Genomic DNA, 27382 nt, shown 5'->3' on the forward strand with positions numbered 1-27382 from the left:
ACTTCTGTTGGTGAATGACGCTTCGTGGCTAAATAGAACGCGTGTAAAAAATGTGTGATCTTCCCAATTTCTCTTGTACTCAGTGGCAGAACTGTACACGACGTTCAAAGTCACCGCCATGCAAATCTTGGTGCATAGAAATATGGGACGGGTGCAATCGATGTTGATGTAGCATTCTCAACACCGACGTTTTTCAGATTCCCGATTCTCGCGCAATTTGTCTGCTACTGATGTGCGGATTAGTTGCGACAGCAACTAAAACACCTACTTGGGCATCATCAGTTGTTGCAGGTCGTGGTTGACGTTCCACATGTGGCTGAACACTTCTCGTTTCCTTAAATAACGTAATTATCCGGCGAACGGTCCGGACACTTGGATGATGTCGTCCAGGATACCGAGCAGCGTACATAGCACACGCACGTTGGGCATTTTGATCACAATAGACATACATCAACATGATATCGACCTTTCCCACAATTGGTAAACGGTCCATTTTAACACGGTTAATGTATCACGAAGCAGATACCGTCCGCACTGGCGGAATGTTACGTGATACCACGTACTTATACGTTTGTGACTATTACAGCACCATCTATCACAAAGCGAAAAAAGTGGTCCAACTAAAACATTCATATTTCTATACGTAATATACGAATATGTAATAAAAAATGTGGGTTTCTATTTTTAAAAAAACGCAGTTGATAACCGTTTGACCTATGGCAAGCCCCATCTAGCGGGCGAACCATAGCGCCATCTGGTTTCCCCCTTCAGGGTAGACGAGTTTCGTTCCCTGTAGTTTTTTCGTTTGATTTTTATTTCGTGAGATATTTTGCCCGGTCGTTATCAGTGGACCCCTCCCCTCCCTCCCCCCGCCCCCCTCTCTGTCTCTCTCTTGTTCAACTTGAGTAGAACGAATGGTTGAAGTTAAGTGAATAAACACTTGGAAAGGCTGGAAAATCAGCGATACAGATTACGAAAATAGTAAAGTGTTTCAGTTCGTGTTCTGTTACTGGATGTAGAGACAGCGTTTGTGAGGAACCCTACGTGTTGGAGACGGAACAGCAGTAGGTGGGCAAACAGTTCCGATTAAAGGGCCGGTGCGGTAGACGGGTGATATTTGCGACAACTAAGGGCGCGTCCCGCTTCGGCGCACCTGTTGTCGCCGCTTGACGGCTACCTCCTGTAATAGGGCCGGCGCTTCATTAGGGCGGTGACCGCCGGCGCCACAAAGCGACCGCCGGCCGCCGGCGCGGCAGCGGCCACTCGACAACCGTGTGACGTCAGCGGCGACGCGCTCCGCCTCTACTGTTACTTCCGGCACCTTAATTATCCGGCGCCAGGCGTTTAAACACCGCGTCAACTACGGGAAGCGTTCGGGCGTTGTGTATACCAAGTGTTTCTGAACTGCCGTAGCGTGAATGGAACCTTCGCTCTGCAGGGGAATGTGCCGCTTTTATGAAACTATGTAATAGATTGACCTCAATACTTCCCTAGTTATATGCTACATTCAGATTTAGTTTTTTCTAGCTCAGCGAATAAACAAAACTCGCTGCTTATCGCAGTGTAATCATGTCTCTGAGATATATAGGTAAAATCCGTTGGTTTTTAGTACTTTTGTGCTATAATCTCTTTCGAAGATGCTTTAATATGCTAATACACCGTGTACGTAATTGTTGATCCATCGTTATACCGGGTGATCAAAAAGTCAGTATAAATTTGAAAACTTAATAAACCACGGAATAATGTAGATAGAGAGGTAAAAATTGGCACACATGCTTGGAATGACCTGGGGTTTTATTAGAACCGAAAAAAAAACTTCACAGAATGTCCGACATACGGCAGTACCCTCCGATGCTATCCGTACAAAATCCGTCAGCATCATGAACTGTTCAAATGGTTCAAATGGCTCTGAGCACTATGGGACTTAACTTCCGTGGTCATCAGTCCCCTAGATCTTAGAACTAATTAAACCTAACTAACCTAAGGACATCACACACATCCACGCCCGAGGCAGGATTCGAACCTGCGACCGTAGCAGTCCCGCGGTACCGGACTGCGCTCCTAGAACCACTAGACCACCGCGGCCGGCCTCATGAACTGTTACCTGGCGATTTAGTGAGGCGGAGGGCATTTGCGGAGTGGGCGTTTCAAAAGATGGCGGAAGATGACGACTGGTTGAGGAACGTGTTGTGGACCGACCAAGCTGATTTCGCGCTCCGAGGGTGTGTCAACGCCCACAACTGCAGAATTTGGGCTACCGAGAATCCTAGAGCTGTCGTGGAAACTCCATTGCACGACGAGAAAGTCACGGTATGGGTTACATTTACCACATCTACCGTTATCTGGCCTTTTTTCTTCGAGGAAATGAGTGATTCTGGTTTTGTAACGGCTACCGTGATGTGTGAGAGGTACGCCGATACGTTACAGAATTGCATCATCCACAGCCTGGCTTCTAAACACCTGCTGGAACTTACGAAGTTTATGCAGGATGGCGCTCCACCCCATACTGCTAGACGCGTGAATCTCTTGCGCGCGTCATTTGGTGATGATCGTGTGCTCAGCCGCCACTTTCGTCATGCTTGGCCTCCCAGGTCCCCAGACCTCAGTCCGTGCGATTATTGTCATTGGGGTTACCTGAAGTCGCAAGTGTATCGTGATCGACCGACATCTCTAGGGATGCTGAAAGACAACATCCGACGCCAATGCCTCACCATAACATGCTTTACAGTGCTGTTCACAACATTATTCCTCGACTACAGCTATTCTTGACGAATAATGGTAGACATGTTGAGCATTTCTTGTAAAGAACATCATCTTTGCTTTGTCTTACTTTGTTATGCTAATTATTGCTATTCTGATCAGATGAAGCGCCATCTGTCGGACATTTTTTGAACTTGTGTATTTTTTTGGTCAGTCCAAGCATGTGTGTCAATTTGTACCTCTCTATCTCATTATTCCGTGATTTATTCAGTTTTCAAATGTATACTGACTTTTTGATCACCCGGTATTTCCGGTATCGCTCCAAAGAGTCGTCAGACACATATCCTCAGGTGCTTCGGCAGATATTTGGAATTTAGTTTTTACGATGAATTTTACGTTCCCATTCGCTAGAGTGCTCCAAAATTAGTCTAGTTCGATAATCGTTTTACCGATACGTCTTAACAGGACAGTAAAACACGAAAAACTTACCTCACCTCATGTACAGGCCGGCCGCGGTGGACTCGCGGTTCTAGGCGCGCAGTCCGGAACCGTACGGCTGCTACGGTCGCAGGTTCGAATCTGAACTACTTAAACCTAACTAACCTAAGGACATCACACACATCCATGCCTGAGGCAGGATTCGAACCTGCGACCGTAGCAGTCCCGCGGCTCCAGACTGCAGTGCCTAAAACCACACGGCCACCGCGGCCGGCTACAAGAGTGTCATATTGACATCCACAGGACGCCAGTACAGAATAAAGGTAACGATAAAACGTATTGGGGGCGCGCTAATTTCTTAAAATTGCTTTGCTGATATTCTACCTGCCTCCATTGAGATTAGAACCGAAAACAAACCAGACCTTCATTTCACTACGCTAGCAGACAACCCAGGCAAACAGCCCTCTATTATTACCTCAAACATGAATAAGCCGGCAATTTCGCAATTAAAATGGCAAAATGATCTGCAGTTACTGTTGCATAGAGCTTTCTGGACTCAAAAACATGAATTTTCTTCCTTTATGTCACCGCTTATGTGACAATCATTCGGGATGTTTATCGAAATAACAAAATACTGTTGTTAGAGAGTAAATTTAGAAGGATAATTCTGCACCTCCCCAGGAAATAAACGGCTACATAGCTGTCAAACGTATACTACATTGTATCGAATTCTCCACTAGACTCGCGAACTAGCCACAGCCAGAAAACGTTCATTAGCCGAAGTGTTTCTTAAGCTGGCAATGGGAATGTTCGCACTTCTAAAACGCAGTGGCATTAATTCTGGGATGTGAATTACCACGTGTATGGGCAAATGGATTCCTTTTGCATTCCTGTAAATGTGATTTGGATCGAAAGCGTATCTACGGTTAATATGCTGATGTATCTACTGCAACTAGCACAATTCGAACAAAGAGTAGCGGATGTTATTTATGCTGCTCTCATCTTCAGTAGCTGTCGTAGCTGTTTTCGTTGTTAGGATTTCGTCACCTAAACCGGTAAAAACGGAACCCTACTAGTCTCACTTTCTTGACCGTCTATCGGTCTACCCAAACCTTAAAACCCGTTTACCTCCAGAACGGGTAGACATAATAAGCGGAAATGTATCGCACTTCTTGCGGTAACCGGTCCCTTGGTGGTGTAAAAAAGTGAGATTCTATGTCAACGCAATCTAAAGATACGGCCGTTTATGTAAAGAAAATTTACGTGAAAGGTAAAAAAAATGGCTCCAAGAACTATGCGACCAAACTGCTTATGTCATCAGCCCCTAGACCTAGAACTACTTAAACCAACCTAACCTAACACACATCCATGCCCGGGGAAGGATTCGAACTGACGGCATAAGCAGCCGTGCGATCCGCGATATGACGCCGTTGAAAGCACGGCTAACCCGCGCCGCCAAGCTGTTAATATCATCTGACGTTGCTAACAAGTTATTTACTTTGACTTTCTGCGCAGTTCATATACGATAGAATAATTAAAATATATGATGCTACGGAAGACGAAGGACGCCTAATTCATTTCCCTCTCTTTATTTATGATCTTAGATTTGAGGCTTTATTTTGTGACGGCTAAACAGTGCTGCATCATGAGACCCACTATTTGTCCACATGTGGCTAAACATCAGGGGTGTAAAAAATTTTGAGAGGTGCTGAAGTTCTCTGGAAGAGTAACGTGATTTAGACAAGAAGATGATTTTTAATTCATTTCATTTTAACCATTCACACTATGCTTTGACAGTCTAATCTTTGATTTCATTTTCTTATTGTGTATCTTTTCTTCAGTGAAAGTCAACGGTAGGAAGTTTCAAGATATGAAGAATAACTGGAAGTTTTTAATTTGTGGAATAGCGTATTTAACAGTTAATGTTTTCAACAAATCTATAGTTATAGGACATATTAAGAAGCAAGTCAAAAATGGCATTGTGGAAAGATCAAGTTGGTCTCTAAAGGGTAACGACGGTAAAATGGCATATATGAAACTATGGGTAACAACTATTGTTGATGGTGAGGAGCCATAGTAGATATGCCATTATTCTGTAATTGTATTTCTGAAGTTCATCGTCAATCCTAGGACTGAAACCGATACTCTGTTTTACGTAAAGAATATAACCTTCAAAATTTTTTTAGCAGCGCAGAATATTAAATCATAGTTTATAGATCAGGAACCTAATCCAGCTGCCTTTAATTCTATTCTCACGGATGACATTGAGACAGTAAATAACAAGAGATATAACAAGACTCTCAGAATCAATATAGGGAGTTCAAGTGTCCAGTGGATTCAAAAGTTTGCTATAATAGCGAATAATTGCTTTTACTGACTCCTTCATGCCTACGTTTTCTGTCAGACAATGTTTGAAATTAGGACTAGCAAGGTAAACTATTTTTGCACAAACTGTCAAGTTGGAAGTCGGAGAGCCAGTTAAATGGTTCAAATGGCTCTGAGCACTATGGGACTCAACTTCTCAGGTCATTAGTCCCGTAGAACTTAGAACTAGTTAAAACTAACTAACCTAAGGACATAACAAACATCCATGCCCGAGGCAGGATTCCAACCTGCGACCGTAGCGGTCTTGCGGTTCCAGACTGCAGCGCCTAGAACCCTCACGGCCACTTCGGCCGGCTGGTGAGCCAGTTACACAAATTACGATGACAACAAACGTTTTTCACGTAAACTGATCAGAGGAGGCATCCAACTCATTTATTGTGTGTTACGTGCACAGTATGTAAAATGGCAACGCCACCAACACACAATACCACTAACAAGGGGACATCCCCACAGTGGATAGGCCTTGAAAAACTGAACACAGATCAATCGAGAGACGAGGAAGAAGTTGTGTGGAACTATGAAAAAATAAGCAAAATATACAAACTGAGTGGTCCATGTCGGTTGGTTACTAAAAGTATAAAAAAATTTTCAAATGTGTGTGAAATCTTATGGGACTTAACTGGTAAGTTCATCAGTACCTAAGCTTACACACTTCTTAACCTAAATTATCCTAAGGACAAACACAAACACCCATGACCGAGGGAAGACTCGAACCTCCGCCGGGATCAGCCACGCAGCCCATGACTGCAGCGCCCCAGACCGCTCGGCTAATCCCGCGCGGCTACAAAAGTATTCTCGTCCACAAAACCCATGTGGACAATTATCTGATAATCGGTCAAGCTTTGTTTTGTCACAGCTCTTTAGCATACAAGTCCATTTACTTTCAGTCTCCTCCTTACAATTCTTGCAATGCAAGGTAATTGAAAAAACTCATCCACTCGACGCCAACTGAGGAACTGACTGGCACACAGTAGTTGTCACCCTCACTGGAATCAATGACTGTGTGTGTGTGTGTGTGTGTGTGTGTGTGTGTGTGTGTGTGTGTGTGTGTGTGTGTGTGTGTTTTCGTGTTCATGCACAATGTGAATCAATACTATTAACATTAGAGAGACAGCCAACAATAAATATTTCATCAAATAGGACTGTAAAGTATTTTAATGCGATGGGAAGTTACAAACAGAATTTTCACCCAACCCACATCCTGCATATTACGTTAAGTAAGATGTATTAACTCCGTAGTATCGTTAGCAGAGACAGTGCGCTCTTGTTATCGAGGCTTGCGACAAGCGCAGCGATCAGCAGTGCCCAAAGCCGCCGCGATTTGTTTATGTTGGTTGAGCGTGGACACTGCAACCGACGCTTCGCCATAAACAGAAAGAAATCACCTTGGCTCTGACTGCACGTGAGCGGATATCACTGCCTGCGTGTTCTTATAGTAACCAACGTGAGACTCTACCCAAATGTGCCATGGAGCAATTGCAACGGGTATCATGTCATTAGTCATCAGAATATAAACCAGTGATGAAATGTCCACTATTTGAATCCCAAGGAAATAGGAACCTTCTCACAAAGGAATGTGAGGTGATATCAAAATTTATCCAACATACAAAAATTAACCGCAGCGCTTTCATGTAAGCAGTAGTAGCACACAAGGAAATATTATGTCTTGAAAGCGTATATTTCATTTCCTCTTCTCATATTAACGCCCTTGTTTTAGTATGAAGTGGGAAAATAAACACGAAAAACTTAAGTTCCTGAGAAGCGTATAAGTCATTTCCTCTTCTCATATCATAACTTTTGTTTTAGTATGAGGTAAAAAAATAAACAGTTTAGGGTTCTGAAACATAATATGACACCAGATTCTTATCGTAGGCGCTATCGGAAACGCAAAAAGCAGGGAGTTATCCATTCTTTTGTCCAAACGTCTGTTTCCTTTCATGCATTACTCACGCTAGGAGATTCTTATTTAAGGACTTGTGGGCATCAAGTTCTTCAGCAGAACAAGCCTTATGTTATTGTGCTAATTACGGTATGGAAAAAATGCAACAAAGACGAGTTCCCCTGGAGCAGTGAGGATATTTGCACATGTCTGTATTCAGCAATGACTGCCAGCTGCCACAACACTTCACAGAATCCTTGCGGCAGGCAACACAACTGTGCGTGCACTTCAGACTTCATTCAGTAAGACGTCAGGAGATGTATGGAAACGTCAAATTAACGTTGCTTTCCGAGTCGTATTCAATCCAGAATGAGGTGTTATTGAGGTAGTTGAACGTTCTAGCAATTACACTTCTATAATTCCCATATGAGTATTCCGATAGCCAAAAGAACACGTTAGTGTGAAACCATCTGGAACTGCATTAACATCAAACTGCAAGAACTTGAGACAATACGTGGACTCTTCTCTTCGCTAGGTGACCTATTACTGATATTTAGGATTCTCTCCGTCCTAGGCGTAATGGAAATGGAACTTCAGAGGCGCTTTCCGCTATTCTTGACAAACATGAGAAACTTGTAATCACTGCGAGTTACAACTGCGTGATGATAATGGTTCAGGTTGTCAGTAGTTGTGCTGGTGTTATGCTGTCAAACTGCTTACAGCAACGTTAATGGTGGCGCACATAATTTAGCGCTGACTACCTACTTAAGTAAAGATAGTGTTGTGGCGTCGTCGCTTGTCTTTATTTGGCCTCAGCTTGAGTAATCCGATTTAACGAACATAGTACTATATTCGCGGGCTGCTCGGATTGCGATTAAGGGCGAATCCCAAGGGCATGGCCACGAACAATTGGGAGCGGAAACTTAATGTCATCGGAACCTTGTTGAAGGACCATGACTTGCGATCGTTAGACTGACTTCTGAAAGTTCAGTTTATAAATACATACATACTTAGCAAAATTTATCTTGTCACAGCAGTACCCTTTTCACTGTTATAAGTTATGTTCTGCAACGAACACACGCCATTGGAGGCGACAATCTGTAATTTATTTTACCTTAATTACTACTTCAATTTTGTTCTACAATTTAAAGGAATATATAAGTGCAAATATGGAAAACATGTGAATAATGCAACTACTCAGTGACAGGTATGGGGGAGACATTGTGGCCAGGCCTTGTATTTTAGCATGTATATGACATGGGTTAGCGCCGGCACAAAGTTATGACTAAGGATTGGATGCCGTTGGAGTCCCGTTATTTTGATGGCAAGACAAATGTTCGCAAATCATCTCTATTGTTTCAAAAAGCAATTGCATCTTAAATATCGAAGGACCGACGTCCACACTGTCACAGCGCGTTGAAATACAGCAACGACGGCAGATGAAAATTTGTGACCGACTGAGCTTCGAACCTAGACCTCCTGCTTACAAGACAGACGTGCTGACAACTGCACTATTATTTTTTTAAAAAGTTTGAGAAGACTTTCAGCACCAGGTAGGCGGAAGCAAAGAGGGCAGGGGTCGAAAATCCGAGGCCTGGCCACAATGCCTCCCCCATACCTGTCACTGACTAGCTGCATTATTCTCATGTATTCCATATTTGCACTCATATATTCGATTAAATTGTAGAACAAAATTGAAGTAGTAATTAAGGTAAAATAAATTACAGATTGTCGCCTCCAATGGCGTGTGTTCGTTGTGGAACATAACTTATAACAGTAATCAGGGTAGTTTAAAACACGTCTTTAGTTCCAAGTCCTCTGTTTTGCTTCTGCCAAGTCGCCGTGTGGAAGGATACTTTGAAGATATTTTGTTTCCTCACATACCAAGAGCCTACAGCTAATATTTTATGTGCAGTGACCTGCAGTATCGGTAAGACTGCTGTGACAAGATAAATTTTGCTAAGTATGTATGTATTTATAAACTGAACTTTCAGAAGTCAGTCTAACGATCGCAAGTCATGGTCCTTCAACAAGGTTCCGATGACATTAAGTTTCCGCTCCCAATTGTTCGTGGCCATGCCCTTGGGATTCGCCCTTAATCGCAATCCGAGCAGCCCGCGAATATAGTACTATGTTCGTTAAATCGGATTACTCAAGCTGAGGCCAAATAAAGACAAGCGACGACGCCACAACACTATCTTTACTTAAGTAGGTAGTCAGCGCTAAATTATGTGCGCCACCATTAACGTTGCTGTAAGCAGTTTGAAAGCATAACACCAGCACAACTACTGACAACCTGAACCATTATCATCACGCAGTTGTAACTCGCAGTGATTACAAGTTTCTCATGTTTGTCAAGAATAGCGGAAAGCGCCTCTGAAGTTCCATTTCCATTACGCCTAGGACGGAGAGAATCCTAAATATCAGTAATAGGTCACCTAGCGAAGAGAAGAGTCCACGTATTGTCTCAAGTTCTTGCAGTTTGATGTTAATGCAGTTCCAGATGGTTTCACACTAACGTGTTCTTTTGGCTATCGGAATACTCATATGGGAATTATAGAAGTGTAATTGCTAGAACGTTCAACTACCTCAATAACACCTCATTCTGGATTGAATACGACTCGGAAAGCAACGTTAATTTGACGTTTCCATACATCTCCTGACGTCTTACTGAATGAAGTCTGAAGTGCACGCACAGTTGTGTTGCCTGCCGCAAGGATTCTGTGAAGTGTTGTGGCAGCTGGCAGTCATTGCTGAATACAGACATGTGCAAATATCCTCACTGCTCCAGGGGAACTCGTCTTTGTTGCATTTTTTCCATACCGTAATTAGCACAATAACATAAGGCTTGTTCTGCTGAAGAACTTGATGCCCACAAGTCCTTAAATAAGAATCTCCTAGCGTGAGTAATGCATGAAAGGAAACAGACGTTTGGACAAAAGAATGGATAACTCCCTGCTTTTTGCGTTTCCGATAGCGCCTACGATAAGAATCTGGTGTCATATTATGTTTCAGAACCCTAAACTGTTTATTTTTTTACCTCATACTAAAACAAAAGTTATGATATGAGAAGAGGAAATGACTTATACGCTTCTCAGGAACTTAAGTTTTTCGTGTTTATTTTCCCACTTCATACTAAAACAAGGGCGTTAATATGAAAAGAGGAAATGAAATATACGCTTTCAAGACATAATATTTCCTTGTGTGCTACTACTGCTTACATGAAAGCGCTGCGGTTAATTTTTGTATGTTGGATAAATTTTGATATCACCTCACATTCCTTTGTGAGAAGGTTCCTATTTCCTTGGGATTCAAATAGTGGACATTTCATCACTGGTTTATATTCTGATGACTAATGACATGATACCCGTTGCAATTGCTCCATGGCACATTTGGGTAGAGTCTCACGTTGGTTACTATAAGAACACGCAGGCAGTGATATCCGCTCACGTGCAGTCAGAGCCAAGGTGATTTCTTTCTGTTTATGGCGAAGCGTCGGTTGCAGTGTCCACGCTCAACCAACATAAACAAATCGCGGCGGCTTTGGGCACTGCTGATCGCTGCGCTTGTCGCAAGCCTCGATAACAAGAGCGCACTGTCTCTGCTAACGATACTACGGAGTTAATACATCTTACTTAACGTAATATGCAGGATGTGGGTTGGGTGAAAATTCTGTTTGTAACTTCCCATCGCATTAAAATACTTTACAGTCCTATTTGATGAAATATTTATTGTTGGCTGTCTCTCTAATGTTAATAGTATTGATTCACATTGTGCATGAACACGAAAACACACACACACACACACACACACACACACACACACACACACACACACAGTCATTGATTCCAGTGAGGGTGACAACTACTGTGTGCCAGTCAGTTCCTCAGTTGGCGTCGAGTGGATGAGTTTTTTCAATTACCTTGCATTGCAAGAATTGTAAGGAGGAGACTGAAAGTAAATGGACTTGTATGCTAAAGAGCTGTGACAAAACAAAGCTTGACCGATTATCAGATAATTGTCCACATGGGTTTTGTGGACGAGAATACTTTTGTAGCCGCGCGGGATTAGCCGAGCGGTCTGGGGCGCTGCAGCCATGGGCTGCGTGGCTGATTCCGGCGGAGGTTCGAGTCCTCCCTCGGTCATGGGTGTTTGTGATTGTCCTTAGGATAATTTAGGTTAAGTAGCGTATAAGCTTAGGTACTGATGACCTTAGCAGTTAAGTCCCATAAGATTTCACACACATTTGAACATTTTTTTTATACTTTTAGTAAGCAACCCACCCACGATCATTACGTAAGATTTCTCGAAGGCGTAGGGGAATTGATTTCAATAAGTCGTCGACAGTGTAGCGTGATGGTTTACTTCCCAACATATGTTTTCTCAATTTGTCCAAAGGTCGCTTGCTTTTGTAGATCCACGTGGCAATGGCCTTGTTACCTCTGCCCACATATTCTCTATCTGGTTGATGTTTGGTGATCGTGAAACAAACGGCAACAGCTTTATCCTCTCTTGGCCCTGAAACCAATCTCGCAATGCTCTGCTATGATCGATGGGGCTCTGCTCCTGTAAATAAACTGTTATCTCGTTAGTTCATATATTTATATTTAAATAACGTATTTGTAATAAGTACATTGGATTATTATATTCCACGGTGTTTAAGAATTCAGGCCCTGTCATAGATAAGTGATCTATATTCAACAGTCCGATTAAGAATGTGGTTTACCCAGTCTATCATATGATGAGAGTCGTAGTCGGATATCCACATTAAGACTGCCTGTCTGAATCAGATTAGGACGATCTGGTATCGAAATGAAATTACAGAAATCGGATAATTTGAACGTCTGTATTGCAACAATGCTGCGCACATAAATTCCTATGATGGAGTAACACGTAGCAACTGTCTAAGAAAAAGTGAGAAATATGTCTACTAGCAGCAAATCAACGTAATTATAACCCACATTTATGTGATGGAAATACTGAATCGAACAATACACATCTATTTCAGTGGTGGGAAGATACACCATATCGGATTTGCTGATGACATAATGACAATAACAATAATAATAATAATCGCGTGTGGCGGATAGGGGAAATCCTCCCCCATATGGTTGGTACCGAGGAAATCAAATACTAGGGGTGAACCAAATACTAACACAATCCTGAACAGCTCCTCAATCCGTTGAACCCAAAATCCAGACACGTCTGAGTGAAAATCACCGCTACTCTGCTCACCGTCTGTTAGCTCAATGAGCTTGGCTGCAAATATTTGCTTTCAAAGGCTTCAACACCCTCTGGTCCTGTCCGGTCCTAGTATCACCAAAGCCAAACCAATGAAACACAAGCAAACATGAACTATGCAAGCAAAGTCAACTTTACCCCAGGTGGTACACAACCCGGCTGTCGACAGGCGGCAGTTGGATTTTCGGATTCTGGGGAGTCCAGGTTAGCACGGCAGAGAATATCGAAGATCTCTGGTAAATTTCTCTACAAACAAAAAACATGAATTTAAAAGTAAACATCGATACATTGATCCAAACATGAAAAGTAAATAATCTCACAAAAGAAATCGACCGACAAAAAATTCCCAGCCTTGCTCTTCAAGAACCACGACTAACTGACAGTGAAACCTTGCATTAGGGAAACCATTGCATCTTCAAGAGCAAAATACAACAAAAGGTAGCGAAAGGCGTACCAATATTCGGCATTGCATTTCTTGAACACAGATCTATCATCAACTCTGTCAAAGAAATCACACCCATCAACAATCAAAAGGTTCAAATGGCTCTGAGCACAATGGAACTTAACAGCGGAGGTCATCAGTCCCCTAGAACTACTTAACCCTAACTAACCTAGGGATATCACACACATCCATGCCGAGGCTGGATTCGATCCTGCGACCGTAGCAGTCGCGCGGTTCCGGACTGAAGCGCCTAGAACCGCTCGGCCACCGCGGCCGGCCCATCAACAAGCGACTTATGACTACGCTCATTCAGAGCCCCAGTAAAAAATACACACTCATAAATGCACGTCTCCCCAACAACATCGAAAATAAGAAAAACACCGAAAATGTCGAAAAATTCTGGAACACACTCGAAAATACTATGAGCAAAATTCACCAAGATGTCGTGGAAATACTAATGGGAGACTTCAACTCTCTATTTGGGACAGAAAAAACCTGTAGAAAAATCATTGGTACAAATTCAACTCACCGATACGCTTAGACCAACGGCACACGTCTGACTGACATTTGCCAACAATTCAACCACATAAGGATGTCTTCCCACTTTAGGAAAAAACTAGTTCCCAGGTAACATGCTTAGCTACCAGGTGCAAGCTGCTTTCGTTCGCCTTTCGAGACTCTCTTTTAATTCTTTTGTACCACAGCTACAACCAGGCAGATACAAACTCAATAAGGGAATCGTAAGACAACGTTCCAACATAATTCGTCTTGCTACTTTCAGTAACCCTTAGTGTCAGAGCGAAAACCTTACGGTACTGCCAAATTCATAATGCCACATTTGTTTACTGCCGATATATTTTTTGTTGTTGTGAATACATGATTTTATATATGAAATGTCACATTTTCATAATACTTACGAATGGTACAGGAAATGAAATAAATACAGATCTTTTAGAAATCAAAAATCGGTAATATACTAATAATTCGTGTTAAAATAGGCTCAGTCGTCTCACTGACACTTAATGTTTTGTTAAGATAGACTGCCGTCGTGATGTTTCTGTGGTAAGCTGAATTTAATTTGTATTAGTACAGTGAATATTTTAATTGCATTTTCCATTAGTTTACTAAACGCAACAGTAATTATCAAAGAGAAATTAATCAGCAGCAGAATTTTCTTTCACGATATCTAAAACGATCTGACAATGCTAAAGTTGTTTACAAATTCTACGCCTGTAGAAACCTACTGGTTCTAACGATGTCATTAAACCAGAGTAGTTTTAAGAGTATTTTCGTCCAGAAATGAATTGCCTTGACGGTTGATCGATCAAGAGCGGGAAAGGTAAAATTTTACAAATATATGACGAGAGGGACAAGTGCTCGAGTGAGAGAGGACTTCCCTATCAATACAAGTGCCTGAGAGACGACTTTCCTATCAATCTCCTGGATAGTTTTGTTTCTCAAAGCAACATAGTGCGTTATCATCCAGTAGCACAGGTGATGTAGTTTTGTTGCTCGATTTTCTTACACTGCGACCGAAAGGTGTCTCAGTTGTTGGCAACAAATTCCAGCTGTGTTGCACACACCCTGGGAGAAGAACTCGTAGCCCAAAACACACTTTTGGATTTATCAGATGTAAAATATTATGTTCACACTACTCTTTCCTCGAGTTTACGTCTTTTGGTGGGGCTCAGCCTTTCGTTTCTTCTTAGGAACTTAACGATAAAGGCATCATAACACGTCACCAGTAACAGTACTGCATAGGAATGCTTGATGAGTGACCTGATGACGTTCAATGATAGTCACTCCGTTGATTTTTGTTGTTTAGAATAAGAGCATGCAGTACTCCCACACCAGACTTATGAACTTTGCCTGTTGAATGCAAATGTTGCATGATGGTAAAATGGTAATCTATCACACATATCAGTAGTCGAGACTTCCTTAATGTGGAAAATCATTCATGCCAGAACGCTCTTTGTTGAAACACGACTATCTTTTTCTGGCGTATTTTTCCTAAAAGCACTGGTTCCAAAAACATTTCAAATCTTTCTAGCTGCCTCCTCTGCATTCACCCCTCTGTTATACGAAAAGTAAACGTTGTGTTGCAGGTGTTTCACCTTTTTCCACTTGCGACTCAATTTTACAATGATTAACTGTAGTTCAAGTACGCAAAATTCAATGCTTAGCTGTAAGATGATAACTAGCTCTTCAAATTCGAAAATGACAGTTGATACATACACTGACAGCGTGGCGCCGCGTTCACATGGGCGGCGCCGGATTTCAGGCGGCGGGTGGCGTCTGGCCGGTGGCCGGTAGCCGCTGCAGCGCGAGGAAACGCTCGAACGTAAGCTGTTCTGATCGCGACGCAGCCACGAGCTGCCATGCGGAGCTGTTTCTGGAATACTTGTTATTGCTGGTGGGTAGAATGTTAAGCGAATTATCTTTGATGCTCAATCAGACTCATAACTTTAGACCGAAATGTGGTAAAAAAAAAAAAAAAAAAAAAAAAGGTTGGACGCGAACAGGCGACCATAAGTTTAGAATGGACGAAGATAACCACTTTTTTTTTTCTCGCTCTTCATTTTGTTCGGTATTATTCGTTGCGTTTGGTCTCAGCGGACGTCACAAGACATCCGTTCAAGGTGACCCTTGATTCCTTTCCTCAGTTTTTTTATTACATAGGGCGAGCAGCCCTCTGACCGAACACGCTTTTTTTTTTTTGCATTTTGTTCGTTTTTGATCGCTGTGTTTGGTCGTTGAGGACGTCGCAGGACATCCTGTTCATGTTCGGTGGTTGATCCTTCCACTCAGTTTTTTATTACATAGGCCAACCGGCTCTCTGACCGAACACGCTGAGCTACCGTGCCGGCAAATGTAAATTTGTGAATAGCGACTGAGCTACCGTGCCGGTATACACTAGACCATGGGTGACACAATCAGAGAAACATCTCGGAAGTAGACAACACTCCTCCTAACACTTCTAACATTGTTGCCAGATTGTGCAGATGGCCGGACTTAGAGTTGTCAGGGGCGGTCAGTTTTATTGGCCACATTAAGTGAACGACTCGGACTTGGAGCCGGCCAGTGTGGCCGTGTGGTTAAAGGCGCTTCAGTCTGGAACCGCGTGACCGCTACGGTCGCAGGTTCGAATCCTGCCTCGGGCATGGATGTGTGTGATGTCCTTAGGTTAGTTAGGTTTAATTAGTTCTAAGGTCTAGGCGACTGATGACACCAGAAGTTAAGTCGCATAGTGCTCAGAGCCATTTGAACCATTCGGACTTGGACTCTTTGGCGGCCGGCTGGCTGTCAGATTTTAATGTCTAAGAAGTAAGAGATATTTCGTTTCCCATGAAATGGTGGCAGACGATGCTGTGGCGTCTTCGAAGCGCGAGCTTCGTCAGTGCAAGATATATCAGCACAGCTGAGCGAACGTTTTCTTCCTGCTGCTAGTGTAATGGACAATGGCAATACTGTAGAATACGTTTGACAACTATGTGACCATCGATTAATGTTCGTGAGTGGTTCATAATTATGTTAGTAAATTCACTCGATATTTGTATGTCCTTTAAATTACATTTGCTACATGATTCGCATTGAAGACGTAGGATATGTATGTTATTTGGTTCAGGAAGCACGTTCCAACAGAAATTGATGCTTACATTGACATTTACGTTGCGAATTAGTCGTCTTATCCATCACATGGATAACGAGGATGCTCCGTTTTGCTACAGTTGTTTCATAGCTAACAAGGAAACCTCCCCATCGCATCCTCCGCAGATTTAGTTGAAAGTTGGCACGGTGGATAGGCCTTGAAAAACTGAACACAGATCAATCGAGAAAACAGGAAGAAGTTGTGTGTAACTATGAAAGAAATAAGCAAAATATACAAACTGAGTAGTCTATGCGTAAGATAAGCAACATCAAGGATAGTGTGAGCTCGGGGGCGCAGTGGTCGCTTGGTTAGCGTGAGCAGCTGCGGAACGAGAGGCCCTTGATTCAAGCATTCCTTCAAGTGTCTAGATTAATTTTTTATTTTCAGACAACCATCACCACACGTACTGTTTATCAACAAACGTAGGAAATAATAATACAAATGTTCGACAATCGTTAGATCCCTTAAGGAACTTTCCGATGCCTTACAGTTCGGAAAATATTCATTGACATTGTTATTGAAGTCGCGAGCTATATTTGCTGGAGTCATATTGCCCACAGAATGCATCTCACGTATTTAATGCACTCTCGTCCAAAGTAGCGAACAGTCAACTGCCAGCCAGGGAGCCTCGTTATCAGGAATACCCTCTCTTTCGTGCCCTGTAGTCGACTGACGCCATGTCTTTCGGTGTTTGTTTAGGTGTAGCGTCATCATACTACAGCGCAGTTACCTCGCATCGGACGGGCGGACGCACAGATAATAATTGTCCGAAAATAAAAAATTGAACTTTTCACTCGAGGGAAGACTTGAACCACGGACCTCTCGTTCCGCAGTTGATCACGCTAACCACGAGATCACGACGCTCCTGACCTCAGAATCTCCTTGATGTTCCTTATCTTGCGCATGGACTACTCACTTTGTATATTTTGCTTATTTTTTTCATAGTTCCACACAACTTCTTCCTGGTTTCTCGATTGATCTGTGTTCAGTTTTTCAAGGCCTATCCACTGTGCCAACTTATAACTAAATCTGAGGGGGGTGCGATGGGGATGTTCCCTTGTTACTGGTATTGTGTGTTGGTGGCGTTGCCATTTTACATACTGTGCGTGTAACACACAATAAATGCGTTGGATGCCTCCTGTGATCAGTTTACTTGAAAAACATTTGTTGTCATCGTAATTTATGTAACTGGCTCTCCAGTTGGCCGAAGTGGCCGTGCGGTTCTAGGCGCTGCAGTCTGGAACCGCAAGACCGCTACGGTCGCAGGTTCGAATCCTGCCTCGGGCATGGATGTTTGTGATGTCCTTAGGTTAGTTAGGTTTAACTAGTTCTAAGTTCTACGGGACTAATGACCTGAGAAGTTGAGTCCCATAGTGCTCAGAGCCATTTGAACCATTTAACTGGCTCTCCGACTTCCAACTTGACAGTTTGTGGAAAAATTGTTTACCTTGCTAGTCCTAGTTTCAAACATTGTCTGACAGAAAATGTAGGCATGAAGGAGTCAGTAAAAGCAATTATTCGCTATTATAGCAAACTTTTGAATCCACTGGACACTTGAATTCTCTATATTGATTCTGAGAGTCTTGTTATTTCTCTTGTTATTTACTGTCTCAATGTCATCCGTGAGAATAGAATTAAAGGCAGTTGGATTAGGTTCCTTATCTATAAACGATGATTTAATATTCTGCGCTGCTAAAAAAATTTTGAAAGTTATATTCTTCACGTAAAACAGAGTATCGGTTTCAGTCCTAGGATTGACGATGAACTTCAGAAATACAATTACAGAATAATGGCATATCGATTATGGCTCCTCACCATCAACAATAGTTGTTAGCCATAGTTTCATATTTCCTATTTTACCGTCGTTACCCTTTAGAGACCAACCTGATCTTTCCACAATGCCATTTTTGACTTGCTTCTTAATATGTCCTATAACTACAGATTTGTTGAAACCATTAACTGTTAAATACGCTATTTCATAAATTAAAAACTTCCAGTTATTCTTCATATTTTGAAACTTCCTACCGTTGACTTTCACTGAAGAAAAGATACAAAATAATAGGATGAAATCAAAGATTAGAATGTCAAAGCATAGAGTGAATTGTTAAAATGAAATGAACTAAAAATCATCTTCTTGTCTATAACACGTTACTCATCCAGAGAATTTCGGCACCTCTCAAAATTTTTTACACCTCTGATGTTTAGCCACATGTGGACAAATAGTGGGTCTCATGATGCAGCACTGTTTAGCCGTCACAAAATAAAGCCTCAAAAATCAGTAAATACAACTATTCTTCTACTGTTGCTCCGTTTCGCATATACCAACCGCCCTCTGCTGCGACAACGACTCAAAGTCTATTGGGTATTTGATTTTTCTCTGCTTTTTCGGGCCTCCTTACCTCTCCTTTTTGCCCAACCTTTGTTCTCCATTTACGCCTTCATCGGTGAGCTTCTCCTCAATATTTTTCATTTGTGCTGAATTGTTTTGTACCCTTCTTGCATATACACATGTGTCATGTATTTTTTAGAGGCTGCATGAATATATAAGGTGAGTATTTCTTCTCTTATCAAATTAAATCAAATTAAATATTTCATATCTTTCTGTGAATTAATTTGTTTATCCACTTTCCACTTACTGCGTTTCCTTGAAATTATATAAAATATACGTCTGTAAAAAAAAAAGGAAATAAGAAAAAAAACTTGAAACAGCTGTTGCATCAGATTGGTGAAGGGCTGAAAAAAAAAGAAAAACACCTCTGCTGATGCTGCTCAGTATCGCGTATAGCCTCCTTCGGCTTCCACAACAGCTCGAAGTCTGTTGGGCATTGAGCCCACAACTCGAGCCACATATCTAGGAGATTCAAGTAACTCATCCCAAGCGTCATGAATCACATCAGAAAGATGTCGGCTAGTCGACGGTGACTACTCCTTTTCTCGTATTACTCTGACCATTTCTGCCCAAATATTCTCAATGGGATTCATGTCAGCTCCTTTAGGCGGCCATTCCATTACCGTAATATTACTATGGTCGTCGAACCACCTCTTAACCACACGTGCCATATGAATAGGCGAGCGATCTTGTTGGCACATGATCTGATCATCGCCAAATCTTGCTGTCACAGAAGGCAACATCACGTTCTCCAGAATTGATATGTAATTGCGCGCATCGAATCTTCCTTCCACTTCCCACAGGAGCCCACACCCTTCGGCCGATATCCATGCACATACCGTTACCGACTCCCTGCCACTCCTTCGGCAACTGTAAATATATTTTCGATTATACCTAGCACCTTTAGGCCGGTAAACAAGTACTTTTCCGGTTGATGCTGTAGAGAAAACTTTTTCGTCCGTGAAAATCACTCGCCTCCAAAAATGGAGAAGTTTGTCGACATTTTCAGCAGCAAAAGCAAGGCGAGCTTCTCTGTGGGAAACAGTCAATGTCTCTTTCACAGCAGCGCTTCTTGCTCTCAGTCCACCTTCCCTTAGACGACGAGTGACGGTCTTACTGCTAACATTGAGACCCAAAGTCTCCTGAATTTGTCGTGCGTTGACAAATGGGTGTTTCTCACTGAAACGGCGTATCTGCTGATCCTGAGCTGCTGTTGTTTTGCGGCGACGGCCATGAGGCCTCCCATTCAGGTTACCACTCTCTTCCTTTCGTCCGATTCACCTGGCTACCGATGACTTGTGAAGACCCATAGTTCTTGCTGTATAGCCATTTGAAGATCTCTCTGCATGGAGTGCTATTATAGCGCCCTTGTCTGCCTCAGCCAGATGGGCCATTTAGCGTTGACTGAATGATTCGTCGCGGTTAATATCTGCTATGGAAACAGCGCTAGCAGGAAACAGACTGCCTCCTCCACGATGGCAGCCACAACGCAGTGGCCAAGTATGTGTAACATGGAAATCGATGGCATAAACGAGAGATCGCAAGCCCGAACCCGTGTCATTACGTAGTGGAGCAACTTAGAATCTGTAATTTTTCTCAGAAGGGACTGGTCCACTCTTGTCATGTCTTATCCTGATAAATATTACATGAAATGAAATGTTTACGCTTTGCATATGCGGCAGGCCTAACGCAAGAAACATTTCTGAAATATCTGAGGCAACCTGAAGAACACTCCGTGAATTTTAGCTGTAGAAGGTTGCCTTATAAGAAGGAAAACGTGTTTATACACGCTCGCCGTGTTTCCAAGTGGCGCAGTTTACTCTGAGGCATACATAATTCTCGCCGGGCGTAAGAAGCGACTCGACTAACGAGGGGAACTCGCCAGGTGTCATAGGCTGATTGTCCGGAAACTTTGCTCAGTGAAGGAGAGGACAAAATAAGCGAACATGTGTTTCGACTTATCTGCAGACACTCGACCGTTTCCGAGAAAACGACGGTCACAGTTATCAACGCGCTGTTGCTGTAGTGTAGTTACCTTCTGCAGCCGAGAACGCAATTGAAGCGGTGACTCAGTGGCTACCTCGTTCCTTCTTAACTTTAATTCCTGTGTTCGAGACCATATTGTTCTTTTTTTATTATTTTTTCCTGCCTCTCTATCAGAATAATCTACGAATGTTTTTTTTCTAATTTATGTTGAAATAATGTTGTCATTATTCGCAAATTAACTTTATGTGCAATTAATGAATTAAAAGAATAATAAACGAATGAGACAAGCTGATCTAAAATCATCTGGACTGCCTCATGTATCGTTATATCCAAATGGATTATAAATGTTAATCTACATTCAGATCCGATGATGGCACCTTTAGTGGGTTGAAACCGGTTATCCGGTAAACACTATTTAAGCGATCTTGGCTTCTGAATTATTTCTACAAGAGAGTGATCGCCCCACTACGCACTATGTGTTCCCTTTTTAATTTATTTCTTTACACAGTAAATTAACTGACGAATAACGACAACAGTGTTTCAACATAAATTGGAATAAACAGTCGTAGATAATTCAGAGAGTGAGAGGGGGGAGGAAAATCTTGGTTTCGAACTCGCAGCGCAAAGTTCCGAAGTCGCTATGGTAGCCGCAGAGCCACCACTTCAGTTGAATCCTTACTCGCTAAGAGGTATCTACACTATAGCAACAGCACATTGAAAACATTGACCGTCGTTTTCTCAGAAGCGGTAGAGTGTAAGCAGATAAGCCGAGACACGTGTTCGCTTATTTTGTCCCCTCTTTCACTGAGCGAAGTTTCAGCAAGATCGGGGTATGACACTTGGCGTGTCCCCTCGTAAGTAGCGTGAGTTGGGATTCAGTAAACAGAATGCGTCCACTTTCCTCGACTACTCATTGACATGTTTGGAAACTTTCTTTCTTGTAGTGGTACTTTGCATTATGGGGACTGGTTTTCCTGATAACAATCTACTAATGGACTTTGCTCCTAATTTACGTTACTGTGTAGTAGACCTACTGCAACTACTTAAACCGGAAATGTTTGTTTATTTGGATACTCCGCTTCTTAGTTGCTACATTTTGCTATAATATTTTCCTTTGTTTCAAAACGGCACGTTAAGATGACCAATGCAACTTGGTAACATCAGTGACAATTTAATACTTTGAAACATTTATGTGTGGTGTACGAGGAGTGTACTCTGTTGAATGAGGAATACATTAAACACGAAAGCTGCGTCCAATAACAATAATTAACTTTCGGTTACATGACAAAACCTCAGTACCCAGTAAAACTTAAACTGGAACGATCGAAAACATACTTTTGTGGGGAAGGCACACTAAGAATACGCAACAGGCCAACTGAAAACACTGCCTACACTACGTTTGTCCGTCCACTGCTATAATATCCTTGACAGACGTGATTGACTGTGCACGCAAAAACGTCCAAGGAACGGTAGCACGATTTGTAATGTCACGAAATAGGGGAGAGAGGGTCCCAGATTTGGTAATCGAGTTGAGGTAACTTTCATGAAAACAAAAGCTTTTCTCGTTGCCGCGAGATCTTTTCACGAAATTACAATCACCAACATCTGTTCTGAATGCTAAAACATTATTTCCTCGGGAACTTACACACGAAGAAACCGTAGTAATATTGTAATTCAAGGCTCACAAGAAAAGATTTAATTGGTCCTTTTTCCCGCACATTGTTAGTGAGTGGAACGGTAGAGAAATTGTCCGAACCTTCTGCCAGGCACGTAAGTCTGGATTGCAAGGAAATCCTGTTGATGTAGTCTTGTAGATGTAACAACGAAATTATGTTGTAATTGCGACATGCGACTTTCATTTGATTTGAACATCAAAGTTGTTTGCTGTTTATTTGCTTTTTGTTCATGAGTTTCAGCCATATACGAACACCTAGGCGCGTTCAATTGATATTGAAATAAAGTCTCATGCATGGACCAATAACAATAAACTCTTGCCTACTTGTTATGGTACTGCAGTATCTGCCAGCGTCTTCAGAAGTGGATATCGCATACGACGTTCCTAGGGTATTTATAAATGGATATTGCAGACGACTTCGAACTAAGTTTGAATGTAGCTTCGTAAAAGTTCCGTGATCAAACGATCTGAGTTGCTGGCGAATACAGTTTATCCTCACTAGACAATATATATTATCATTATACATGAGGTGAATAGCGTTTCGCCGGGTGCGGTGGCCGAGCGGTTCCAAGCGCTTCTGTCATGAACCGCACGGCTGCTTCAGTCGCAGGTTGGAATCCTACCTCGGGCATAGATGTCTGTGATGTCCTTAGGCTATATAGGTTTAAGTAGTTCTAGGTTTAGGGGCTGATGACCTAAGCATTTCGGTCGCATAGTTCTTGGAGCCATTTTTTGACCTTTCGCGTAAATTTTCTTTACATAAACGGACGTATCTTTAGATTGCGTTGACATAGAATCTCACTTTTTTACACCACCAAGGGACCGGTTACCGCAAGAAGTGCGATACATTTCCGCTTATTATGTCTACCCGTTCTGGAGGTAAACGGGTTTTAAGGTTTAGGTAGACCGATAGACGGTCAAGAAAGTGAGACTAGTAGGGTTCCGTTTTTACCGGTTTAGGTGACGAAATCCTAACAACGAAAATAGCTACGACAGCTACTGAAGATGAGGGCGGCATAAATAACACCCTCTACTCTTTATTCGAAATGTGCTAGTTGCAGTCGATACATCAGCATATAATCGTAGCTACGCATTCGATCCAAATCACGTTTACAGGAATGCAAGTAGAATCCATTTGCCTATACACGTGGTAATTCACATCCCAGTATTAATTCCACTGCGTCTTAGAAGTGCGAACATTCCCATTGCTAGCTAGCTTAAGAAACAATTCGGCTAATGAACGTTTTCTGGCTGTGGCGCGCCTAGTGGAGATTTCGAAACAGTGTAGAATACGTTTGGCAGCTATGTAGCCGTTTATTTCCTGGGATGGTGCAGAATTATCCTACTAAATTTACTCTGTAACAACAGTATTTTGTAATTTCGATAAACATCCCGAATGATTGTGACATAAGCGGTGATATAAAGGAAGAAAATTCATGTTTTTGAGTCCAGAAAGCTCTATGCAACAGTAACTGCAGATCATTTTGCCATTTTCATTGCGAAATTGCCGGCTTATTCATGTCTGGGGTAATAATAGAGGGCTGTTTGCCTGGGTTGTCTGCTAGCATAGTGAAAGGAAGGTCTGGTTTGTTTTCAGTTCTAATCTCGATGGAGGCAGGTAGAATATCAGTAAAGCAATTTTAAGAAATTATCGCGCCTCCCATACGTTTTATCATTACCTTTATTCTGTACTGGCGCCCTGTGGATGTCAATATGACACTCTTGTAGAATTTCATACATGTTACTGCCTACTTTTTCCGTTTCTGTCAATAATGGAATTGACTTAAGTGTAGCACTGAATGATTTTTAACTGAATTTCGTTATGAATCGTCACCCATTGCTAAATTTGCACACTTTCATGGTAGGTCAGCAACGGTAATCCAGTTTGACTGGTCTGAACGTTGACACAGACCGTTTCGCGGCCGAATGCGGATAATATTTTGCTAATTCGTAACGATCTGGGGGGGGGGGGTTCTTTGTCTTACTAAAACAGTTATGTTATCTTGATAAGTTGAAATTCATTTTTATTGGTTCAGTTCATACCAATTAGCGTTCCTTCTTTCAGTTCTGTCTTATATTTACGTGTTATATTTAACACACTAATCAGCATTAATATACTCTTACAAATTATTGAAAACAGCCTAAAAACGTTCAGATAGTTTGTCAATTTCACGCCTGTGCATAGTACGTTGGTAGCACTTCGTCGCCTTGCTTGTTATGCTTTGTAGCAGACTTTAAAGCCGTGCGGATCAGCATAACGAAAAGGCGAGGGGTCTCGCTCGTTTTGTCCACTGCTGTACATCCCTGGCTTCTGCTGTCTGCTGTCACCACGGAACAGCGCCACTCAGGTAGGTGGTGGAGTTGTGATTACTCTTCCTGTTTCTCTGTCCTCGGTAATACGAGGGTGGTCCGGAAAATAACGTCCCCAGCTATTTTCCACAATGAAGAACATGTTTATTGGCATTGAGTAATACATGTGTGGAAAGCGTGGACTTTTACCTATTTTTCGACATCATCGCTTTTGAGATCAATGCATTTTTGCATGCGGTGTACCATCTTCTGTATGCATTCAACGTAGAAAAACTCTTCGGCTGTACAGTGCATCCAACCCATGTGTTTCTTCAATTTAGCGAAGAGATGGAAGTCACTTGGGGGTATGTCTGGGCTGTAGGGTGGTTGTGTGACAGTATCCCATCAAAATTTGGTGATGGTATTGGTTGTGACAAGGGCAATGTGCGGACGAGCGTTGTCCTGATGGAAATGCACTCCCTTCGTGAGAAAGTCACTCCTCTTGCTTTGGATCGCGCGGCGAAGTTTTCCATTGATTGTTGTACAGGCAAGCAGGAATTGGCACAACTATAGCTCCTCCCTGTTCCAAACATGATCGTCATCACTTTCCGGCAAACAGTGATTGTTTGAACTTTCGCAGCTTCGACGACGCTGGATGTTTCCAATGACGGGATAGTTGTTTCATTTTCGGTATTGTGTATTGGACCCATGTCTCGTCAGTGTCCGAGAATTCCTTGCCACGAGTTGTGTAAGCCTGCAAAAATTCGCGGGCTGTTTCCTCAAGTGTGTTCGAGTATAATGACTTTTCTCGAGACTAGAAATCTACTCTTTAGGAATCAGCATGGGTTTCGAAAAAGACGATCGTGGGAAACCCAGCTCGCGCTATTCGTCCGCGAGACTCAGAGGCCCATAGGCACGGGTTCCCAGGTAGATGCCGTGTTTGTTGACTTGCGCAAGGCGTTTGATACAGTTCCCCATAGTCGTTTAATGAACAAAGTAAGAACATATGGACTATCAGACAAATTGTGTGTTTGGATAGAGTTCCTAGATAACAGAACGCAGCACGTCATTCTCAATGGAGAGATGTCTTCAGAAGTAAGAGTTATTTCAGGTGTGCCGCAGGGGAGTGTCGTAGGACCCTAGCTATTCACAATATATATAAATGACCTTGTGGATGACATCGGAAGTTCACTGAGGCTTTTTGCAGATGATGCTGTGGTGTATCGAGAGGTTGTAGCAATGCAGAATTGTACTTAAATGCAGGAGGATCTGCAACAAATTGACGCATTGTGCGGGGAATGGCAACTGAATCTCAATGTAGACAAGTGTAATGTGCTGCGAATACATAGAAAGAAAGATCCTTTATCATTTAGCCACAATATAGCAGCTCAGCAACTGGAAGCAGTTAATTCCATAAATTATCTGGGAGTAGGCATTAGGAGTGATTTAAAATGGAATGCCTATACAAAATTAATCATCGGTAAAGCAGATACCAGTCTGAGATTTATTGGAAGAATCCTAAGGATATGCAGTCCGAAAACAAAGGAAGTAGGTTACAGTACACTTGTTCGCCCACTGCTTGAATACTGCTCAACGTTGTGGGATCCGTACGAGATAGGGTTATAGAAGAGATAGAGAACATCGAACGGAGAGCAGAGCGCTTCGTTACAGGATCATTTAGAAATCGCGAAAGCGTTACGGAGATGATAGATTAACTCCAGTGGAAGTCTCTGCAGGAGAGACGCTCAGTAGGTCGGTACTGGCTTTTGTTAAAGTTTCAAGAACATATCTTCACCAAAGAGTCTAGCAGTGTATTGCCCCCACCTATGTATATCTCGCGGGGAGACCATGAGGATAAAATCAGAGAGATTAGAGCCCACACAGAGACATAGCGACAGTCTTTCTTTCCACGAACAATACGAGACTGGAATAGAAGGGAGAACCGATAGTGGTACTCAAGGTGCCCTACGCCACACACCATCAGGTGGCTTGCGGTGTATGGATGTAGATATAGATGTAGAAGTTTTCATTTCTGTTCTCGCAAAAGAATTCTAGAGACCCACCTTACACAAATCTTGGCAAACCTTAAATGGTCTGTCAAAATTTTATCAATGTGTGGTGTTGGCTCTGAGCACTATGGGACTCAACATCTGAGGTCATCAGTCCCCTAGAACTTAGAACTACTTAAACCTAACTAACCTATGGACATCACACACATCCATGCTCGAGGCAGGATTCGAACCTGCGACCGTAGCGGTCGCGCGGTTCCAGACTGAAGCGCCTAGAACCGCTCGGCCACACCGGCCGGC

The sequence above is a fragment of the Schistocerca americana genome, chromosome 6, assembly GCF_021461395.2.
Source record: "Schistocerca americana isolate TAMUIC-IGC-003095 chromosome 6, iqSchAmer2.1, whole genome shotgun sequence".
In the NCBI taxonomy this organism is placed as follows: Eukaryota; Metazoa; Arthropoda; class Insecta; order Orthoptera; family Acrididae; genus Schistocerca; species Schistocerca americana.